Below are 9,219 nucleotides of genomic sequence, written 5' to 3'. Positions count from 1 at the left end.
ACCCGCGTAAATGTAAAATGATAATAATATTTTGTCCTAAACCAGAGTACAATCTGTGTACATGGGATGTTTTGCATGTTTAAGACATGAAATAACTGTGTTTCTGAAGTCTAAATTCTTTGCAAAGAGATGGTCCAAATATGGAATATGAAGCTTAAGTTTACTCAAAAAGTGTTCAAGACTTGTGTCAAACATGTTCATGACATGCCAAATTATTCATATTGCTCTGCATCCGTTATGTCCTGCATCTTTGCTTTTATTTTTTATTTTTTTCCCCCGTGAATGTACCTTTGCTTTGGAACAAGAAAGGAGGGAAAACAGTATACGAAGATAATAACTATTACCTGGCGGCCAAACCGGTGTTGGAGCAGGAAGCTTGAAGGTGGTATCAATGGGAAGAATTTGATCCTTCCTGGTAAGACAATTCCCCATCTCTGTTTTTGATCAAAACGAAAATTGAATCCAAAGGTAAGCTGAATATAATGATCTTATACAATAACTACGGAATTTGCGAGGAGCATATTCATTTCATGACAGAAGAAGTTTGAGTGAAAACAAAAGGGTCGGTCTAATCGATGATGTGTCGTGCAAGGAAGCCATTTGATCTCTGTATGCATATAATTTTCTCTTTCTTGCCGTTCTTGTTAATGCTACCTTGTTAACCTCGAATCCTTTTTCAAGAAGCATGATTTTTAATTTGAATGCTCGCCTCAGATTTAGAACAAGTGCCAAAGGGATCATATTATAAATAAGTAAATAAAGATGCAAGATTTTTAATTTGGGGACATGTCTTTTTTGGGCTTTGTTAATGAGGATATATCTGGCTATGTAAAAAAGACATACACATAAGTAACTGCTTGCCAATAAACTTGGATTTCCAAGTTGCTAGTCGTAATGAACTAATCCTCAAATGACTCACTTTCTTGTGTTTTTCATTTTTATTCTTGAAAGACTCAAACATCTCATTTTAAGCCAACATCGTTAAATACGCTCAAGGAATGTTTTTTGTTGGTTAAGAAAATCAACTGCGAATTATTTCTTTTTGGTTCTTGTTCATCTGTTTGCTCTTAGGTTGGAAGCTCTAACTTGAATATCAATATAAGTTTTCTTTTGATGGAAAAAAATGACTATATGAAGTTACAAGGGACTTGACTTTTGGGCTCATATCTTGCAATAGCATGCAGGGGAACACGTTCCGCGGTTTCGGCATTGGAGGGAAGCCAGCATAAGACATTAGGAAAAATTAGAGAGAAGAATTTGAAGGGTGTGACATTTATTAAACAAAATATTAAAAATCGTAACTATTTAGATGGAACAAAAATCAAAGACTAAAGTAATACTCAGTACCCTAATATTATCTCTTGTCCTAATTATAAGGCTTCATTTGTAGTTTATAAATGAAGTCTTATAATTAGGACCAGAGGTAGTATTATTTTTCTATAATATTTAACATCCTAATCTCATTTATTATATATCCAATATTCTAATATTATTTTCATATGCATCCAACAATCATTGATATTATTTTCTGATTACATCCTTTGGCACTTTAATTTCATTTTCATTTATAGTTTAGGATCCTTAATGCATTAGAAATAAGATTATGGTGTTAGAAACATCAGAAAAATAATATTGAGTTAAAGATCATTTTTACTCCAAAAGTTTTCACCAAAAAGCGGAGTACTAGGAAAAAATTTTTTTTTGAAACAATGTTATCCCGAAAGTTGAAAAGTTGTACCAATATCAAACTTGGCCCATCCGATACAAATATCATGCGACGTAATAAAAAAATTTAAAAGAAAAATGAAAATGAGAGAAGGACCGAAGACGAACACGTGATGTGCCTTCCATCTATCCCCGACCTTTCTTCCTCCTCCAATGCCAATCCTCAAAGCCCAACACGATATGATCTGTCACTTGTGTCCCTTGGATTTGAATGTCACTCCCAAACGATCCTAACCTTGTCCCTAACGGCCAACCATCTGACGACGAGGTGCATATAATCTGGACAGGAGCCTCACTGAATCGTTTTCTTCTTGAATGCTTTGCAATTATTTATGGGTGAAGATAGCCGATGATGTTCTGGAACCACGAGATTGCGACGTCGGCAATTGGAAGGATTCTCTTGTGTCCATTGCAAAGAGAGGTCCGATGAGGCATCTGAGTTATTGATTTTCAATGAGAGAGCCTAAAATAGATGGGTTATTAGAACCATCGATTTCGAGGCCTAAATATCGGCGACTTGCTTATAAGCTTACCCTAATGAGTGGAATGAATATATTAAACATTATTGTCCGGCTGTTGTTCGGTAATCACTTTGCAATTAACAAGAAAAACAAAGAATCAACAACAATGCAATCAGAAGGCGAAGTCCCTATGGAGCGTGATGATCGATAATGTCGGAGTTGTCATCACGCCGACATACGATAACACAGACGGGGTCGGGATACTGGTGGCCACAACATATTACAATTTAAAATTCAACTTTTTAATTTGATTCTAAGTATAAGAATCCAATTTACTTTCTCTTTTATATTTATCTATTTTTTTAAAAATAATTCTTGTAATAATTGCACATATTAAATATTATATTAAAGTAGTTATAAGTAATATATATGATTGACAATGATATTTTTTAAAAAAAACATCACATATTTATAACAAATAACTAATTTAATAAATTTTTTTAATCTATTCAAATTAGTTAATTAACTCTTATACTAAGAATTCGGGATAGTAATATGTTTCAAATACTTCGGCCCCTCGCCCAATGCTTTTTTATAAGATTCTTTTAATTAAATTTTATGATTTTAAACAAAAAAATTAGAATAAATGAAAAATAATAAATATTTAAAATTAATTTGTTTCCTCCAATAAACCTTTATCTAAACATATTTAATGCTTAGATAATAGGTATATTTAAACGAAATTTTATAAAAATTAATTTTGAAATCTATAGAGGCGAGTAATAAATGGGAAAGGGGTCTCTCCACTTATTTTTCTGTTTTCTATTTCCCTCTATATCCGATTTTACTCTGGTTCTAATTATAAGACATCGTTTATAGTCTATAAATAAAGTCTTATAATTAGGAGTGGAGGTACTATTAAAATTACAATATGAAGGATCCATATTATAATTATATAAAATAATTTTGTAAAATATATTTTTTATTATTGTTTTAAATTATCATAAGTAAAATTCAGTAGTTTAATCTTATTAATTTATTTTTTTGTAAAATTAACATTTTATTCATAATTTTCTAAAATATAAAATTTTGACCATTTAAACCTGGATTTTATAATTAAGATAAGAAGTAAAGGGAAGGGGGGAAAAAGGAGAGGCGCTTTGCCGTAATAGACGGTCAATGGGCCAAAGTCAATGAGAGACGAAACTATCCGTTCTAGAGCAAGGAATATGAGTTAAACCCGTAAGTCTAACCCGCCAACCCACTAAAAATAACATGTTGAGATTGGTTAAAAATCAACCCGTTAGTAAATAATGCTTTTCAACTTACATCACTTAACTCATAAGCCACCGTGAGTTAGCCTGCCAACACACAGGCTAACTCATATTTATTTTTTTTTGTATTTTTTAAATTGTATTAATGATTATATTTTTATTATTATGTTATATATTCTATCTAAAAAATTAAAAAAAACCATGTATCATTTATTTATTTAGTTTTTTTAATCAAGTATTTGAAAAAATGATAAAAATTTCATTATATTATAAGAAAAAATATTTAAAAAAATAAAAAAACATATTAAAAAAAAGTTGGCGGGTCGGCGAGTCAACCCATCAACCCACCATGATGGGTTAGGGTTTAGAGTTTAGAATTTAAGATAACGCTAACCTATCATGAACCAACATGCAACTCACCAGTTAACACTCCTCGTATAGTCAATTGGATACAGCTGTACTGTGCAGTACACTGATCATTGCAGCCTCATCTTCCACAAAGTCCTTCATTAGATGGCTAGTCTTTCTTTCTCAACTCTGTGGACGCGTTTTCTTCTGTGTTGACTTCTGTTTCTCACCGAAGTCAGTCTCAGTCGCCGCCGTGCTTCAATCCTCAACTTGAATTGGTATTCAGTAATTTCCTCTGCTTTTCCATTTGATTATTATCATGTGACCTCATTTTCATCTTCCTTTGTTTGTTAATTCTGTTCTGCCTTTCCACGATTGTTCATTCTCCACAATTCACTCAGAATTGATCACTCTCTGAAATCTTCACCCCCTCCATTACTTTGCCCGATAAAATTGCATGCGTACTAAGCAAAGTAGATTAGATCTATTGACGAGAACTCAAAACCCACACCGTGCAACTGTTTGCATGGCTTCAATTTTAATTATTACGTCTGGTTCACGATTAATATTTTTAAAAGTAACTTTTTAATAATCATTTATGAAACGTAAAGTATTTATGAAACATGAAGTAAAAATAAGTTTTTGGTTTAGATTAAAATGATGACAAGAGTTTATATTAAACAATTCCAATCATTGAGCACCTTCCCGAAATCCCTAAAGCATGCAACACTACTGTTTCAATTCATGACTTGTAATATTCTTCCGGTCCTTAATATAAGACCCAATTCTTGAATTGGTTTTGATTCTAAATATAAGATTAATTTCTTATATTTATCAGTTGTTTCTAAATTATCATTATAGATACTCCCTCAACCATAATCAAGTAGAAGAAGGGAAGAGGGTATTAAGAAAGATAATTATGGTGTTTTAGGAAAAATGTGTCATTTTTTTTTATAATTAACTAACTTACCTAACTTTCTTAATCTAATCAAATTGGTTAAATGGGTTTTATATTAAGAACCGTAAGAGTACCTTTTTATGGAATATTGAAAAAAAAAGAAGTTAAAAATTACAAGAACCTTATTTACAAATTTAGTATTATCAATATCAAATAAAATGTGTTTTCCGACTTATCAAAAAAAAAATCAAATAAAATGTTGTTACCATACCTGATTTGAGATTTAATAATTGTTAATTTATTTTTTTATCATTTTCTTTTAAATATATAATGTAAGAAATTCAAATAAATTATTTAATGTTAATAAATGTGACATATTTTTTAAAAACATTTTTACGTAATAATAAATTATATATCAATTTATATATCAGATAATTTAGGACTTTGGAGCCAAATGCTATAAACAGTGATATTAATTACCAGGATACTACAGTATAAAAATTATTTACTAGTATATTACGAGGATATTTGAATAAAATTAAAATTATAGTTTTAAAAATACTTTTATGGTGTACAAAATAAACATTAAAAAATTTATTTCGTTTTATAAAAAAATACTTTCAAAAAATACCTTTAAATGTTTCTAAATGCGCCCTACATCTCAAATCGTTTTTTCAAAGAACGAGTTCTGCAAGCTTCATTTTTTTTAAATAAATTTTTTTTTGTAAAAATGGTGGCAGGGATAGCCTGCCGCCTACTCTCTGTGACTTGACCCCCCCCTTTTCTGCACCTCATCCTACTCCAAACATTTTCCTTCCCCCCTCACTTTTTCCCGCATCCTCCCATACACACATGCACGCACATCACAAATTTTATTATTATAAGCTTAATTTATATATAATATGATATATTTAAAAACTAAAATTAAATAAATTAATTAATACGTACAATTCTTATTATAAACCCAGTTAGCTAATTTAAAAAAATTAAAGATATTACTAAAAATACATGCAATATATGTTAAAGTCATCATATAATATATGTTATAATTAAATAATTTAATAATTTTCTAATTATATAAGATTGCTATAAATAAATAATTTAATAATTTTTTAACTTTTTTAAATTAGTTAACTGTGTTTTATATTAAAAATCAGAGATAGTAACAATTTAAAATTTTAACATTTCACTAAGTTTATAACAATTTAATTCTTATTATATTTAGTACTAAATTTTTTCCGAACTAATTTATTTTACTTACATGTTGATATATACTCTAATGATCTATATAAGTATCTTAAAGGAATCACGTAACATATATTATAGTTAGATAATTTAATGATATCTTTAATTAACTTATATATAACATGATATATTTAAAAAATAAAATAAAATAAATAAATTAATACATACAATTCTTACTATAAAACACAGTTATCTAATTTAAGAAGATTAAAAAAATTATTAAATTATTTAATTATAATATATTTTATATGATTAAGAAAATTATTAAATTATAACATATATTACATGTATTTTTAGTAATATTTTTAATTTTTTAAATTAGCTGGTTGGGTTCTATATTAAGGATTGTATGTATTAATCAATTCATTTAATTTTAGTTTTTAAATATATCATACTATATATAAATTAAGATTATAATAATTTGTGACGTGTGTGCATGTGTATAAGGGAGAATGAGGGAAAAAGTGAGGGTGGGGAAGGAAAATGTTCGAGGAGAGTGAGATGAGGTGCAGAGAGGGTCAATCCATAGGGAGCAGGCGGCAGGCTATCCCTGCCACCATTTTTACCAAAAAAAAATTATTTTAAACAAAATGAAGCTGCAGAACTCGTTCTTCTGTGTATTTTTTAAAATCGCACGTACCTTGAACGATTTTGAATGTAATACGCTAGGAAATAATTTTTATAGTGTAGTATCCTGATAATTAATATTACTGTTGATAGCATTTGGCTCAAAAAGCTCTTAAAAAAATAATAAATATAAAAATAAAAATAAACTAATGTCATACAGTTTAAATGCAAAATTTGATTGCCTCGGTGTAGATGCCTTGTAACAGGCCTGACTTCTTCTTTTCATACTAATTTTTGTATTTAAGTATAAAGGAGTAATTTTCGGTAATTTGTCCTCTTTTTGATTTCATCTTTTCAATTTGATTATGTGAACTGAAATTATGTTCTTTTGTCATATTGTGAGTTGGCAAGTTGAAATTGAATGCCTCGGTGTAGATGCTTTGTAGTATAGGTTTGGCATCCAAGAAAATTAATTTTAACTGACTTTTCATTGCGGCACATAAATTAGTCTCGTAATAAGAATAAGATGGAGTATCAATTAGTTTAAAGTTAGAGATTAGGAGTTTAACAACCGATTTAAATATGAATAGGTTTTAAATAAAAGGTGTTTCCCGCTTCCGCCAACGGAGTCAATGGGCCAATCAGACAAGAATCTTGTGCTTTCGGCGCTCGTCATTATGCTTAGCATGGAATTTTCTCGTCCACCGCTCTGATTAAGCACTCTGTCATACAGCTGGACTACACAATGCACACGGTAATTATCTCAGACTCACTCTTCCCCCAAAGTCGTCCTTCATCATCACATTCCTATTCTGTGGACTCGACTCAACTACTGCTTCTCACCGGGGTCAGCTGTCCGCGACGCTTCAATCCTCAACTTGAAATAGCATTCAGTAATTTGTCTCTTAATTTCCTCTGCTTTTCCATTTGATTATTATCATGTGACCTCATTTTCATCTTCCTTTGTTTGTTACTTCTGCTTCTGCCTTTCTACGATTGTTCATTCTCTACTTGGACAGATTCAAGGTTGGTCCATCTCTGAAGCTTCTCTGTGCACAATAATCTTCATCCCTTCATTACGTTGCTCGATCAAATTGCATGCATATTAAGGAAAGGTAGATAATTTTGTATGTGCGGGAAAAGTAGATTAGATTTATTGGCGAAAATTCAAGCCCCGAACTGTGGAACTGTATATGTGACTTCAATTTCAATTATTATCACTTTGGTTCAGTCTCTGTATATATTGCATATGCAGGAACAGTAATAATGAAAAAGGTAGGTGGTGGAAGGCCAAAGGATGATGATGTGCGGGGACACGTTGAGGTATTGGAGGAAGGACGAAGATGGAAGTGTAAATATTGTGAACGGGAATTCGCAGGAGGTGCTAGCAGAATCAGATCTCATATTTATGGAGAAAAAGGCGGAGGCATTCGAGTCTGTGCAAAATTTGTTTCAGACAAAGGAAACTCCAATGATCTCAGAGACAACCTCCAACATTGTCAACAAGGAGGTTACGTGATTATATATTATTATGCTCCCTCCTATCTTTTTTATAAGTCATGCAGAGGGGATTTTTTTCTTTTTCTTTTTTTGCCAGCTTTTTTTTAAAGATATCATCTGTGATATTCATTACATTTCTCCCACATTGCCGTTATTTAGTGTTGACCTAATTGTTTGGAGTTACGCTATATATACTATAGGTTTAAATGAAGATAAAATTAATTAGATGCTCCTTTACTTTTCAGACGGAGGTGAAGAGTTTTAGATTTTAACTCTTCCCTTAGTTCTGGTAAATTTTTTTACAGGTCATGCTCAGGGAATTTTATTTCATTTTATTTATTCTTTTTCCTTAATAGATCATAGCATGTCGAACGAACCAGGACAAATCCAAGCTGAAGCTAACTATCAGGAAAGGATTCAAGTTGGGTCATCTTCTGTTTCCGATAGGGAGAATAAAGACCTGCAGTTGATGCGATATGTGTTTGAATGCTTAAGGTTAGATTCATACTTCCCACTATGTTTATATGCTTCTAATATCTAATTCTATTTTTTGATAAGTATATCATTTTAATTAATTCTTCAGTCCTGAAGATAAGGTTTTTGGTTCCCCACTTTCATATTTGACTCAACAAGAATTTGCCACGCTTGGACCAGGGGCTTTTTTGGATTCATTGGTGAGTATTTATTTATTATATTGTTATATTCTATTTTAATATTAATGAAAATGTTTTTAGTTACACTAATAATATTGATTTTCATGCATCCTTAGGTAATAGATATTTTTGCAGAGATGTTAACGCATATTGAGCGAAAGAAGAAAATTACACCTTCAAATTGGTATCTTCCTGTGACATTTTCGGTGATTTCCTATTCCCTTCTTCGTTACGTGATGCATGTCAATAGTTGTTTAATCTAAAACTAGTTCATTGACTATAACTCTTAACGGTTCGTCCGTAATGTAATCATAGGAGGCAGCACTCAAAGGCAGCATAGGTCACTTTTTGGACTTCGTCCATCGGCAAAAAATAAGAGAAAATTATATGTCTGACCTGGATTCCTGTGAGAAGGTATGTCAGTCTTTTCAACTCTTTATAGAAAAGTTTCTTTATCAACCTGATTACCTTTTTTTCCCCCCTACCGTGTGTCAATTTGACTTTTGTCATTACCAATAATAGGTGTTTATTCCTGTTCACATTGGAGC

At 30.9% G+C, this 9,219-nt stretch overlaps 1 long non-coding RNA gene across 1 annotated transcript; it reads left to right on the top strand.

The window, feature by feature from the left end:
• Positions 1 to 7,390: 7,390 nt before the first annotated feature.
• Positions 7,391 to 7,945, top strand: LOC114731387 (uncharacterized). The gene is made up of 3 exons (XR_003738914.1): positions 7,391 to 7,411; positions 7,538 to 7,633; positions 7,774 to 7,945. It is a non-coding gene; the product is annotated as an uncharacterized LOC114731387 (long non-coding RNA).
• The last annotated feature ends 1,274 nt before the right edge of the window (positions 7,946 to 9,219 follow it).

This window comes from Neltuma alba, unplaced genomic scaffold (assembly GCF_004799145.2).
Source record: "Neltuma alba isolate B1F8T4 unplaced genomic scaffold, ASM479914v2 tig00012826_pilon, whole genome shotgun sequence".
NCBI lineage: Eukaryota > Viridiplantae > Streptophyta > Magnoliopsida > Fabales > Fabaceae > Neltuma > Neltuma alba.
This window is presented reverse-complemented; position numbering and strand designations above follow the sequence as displayed.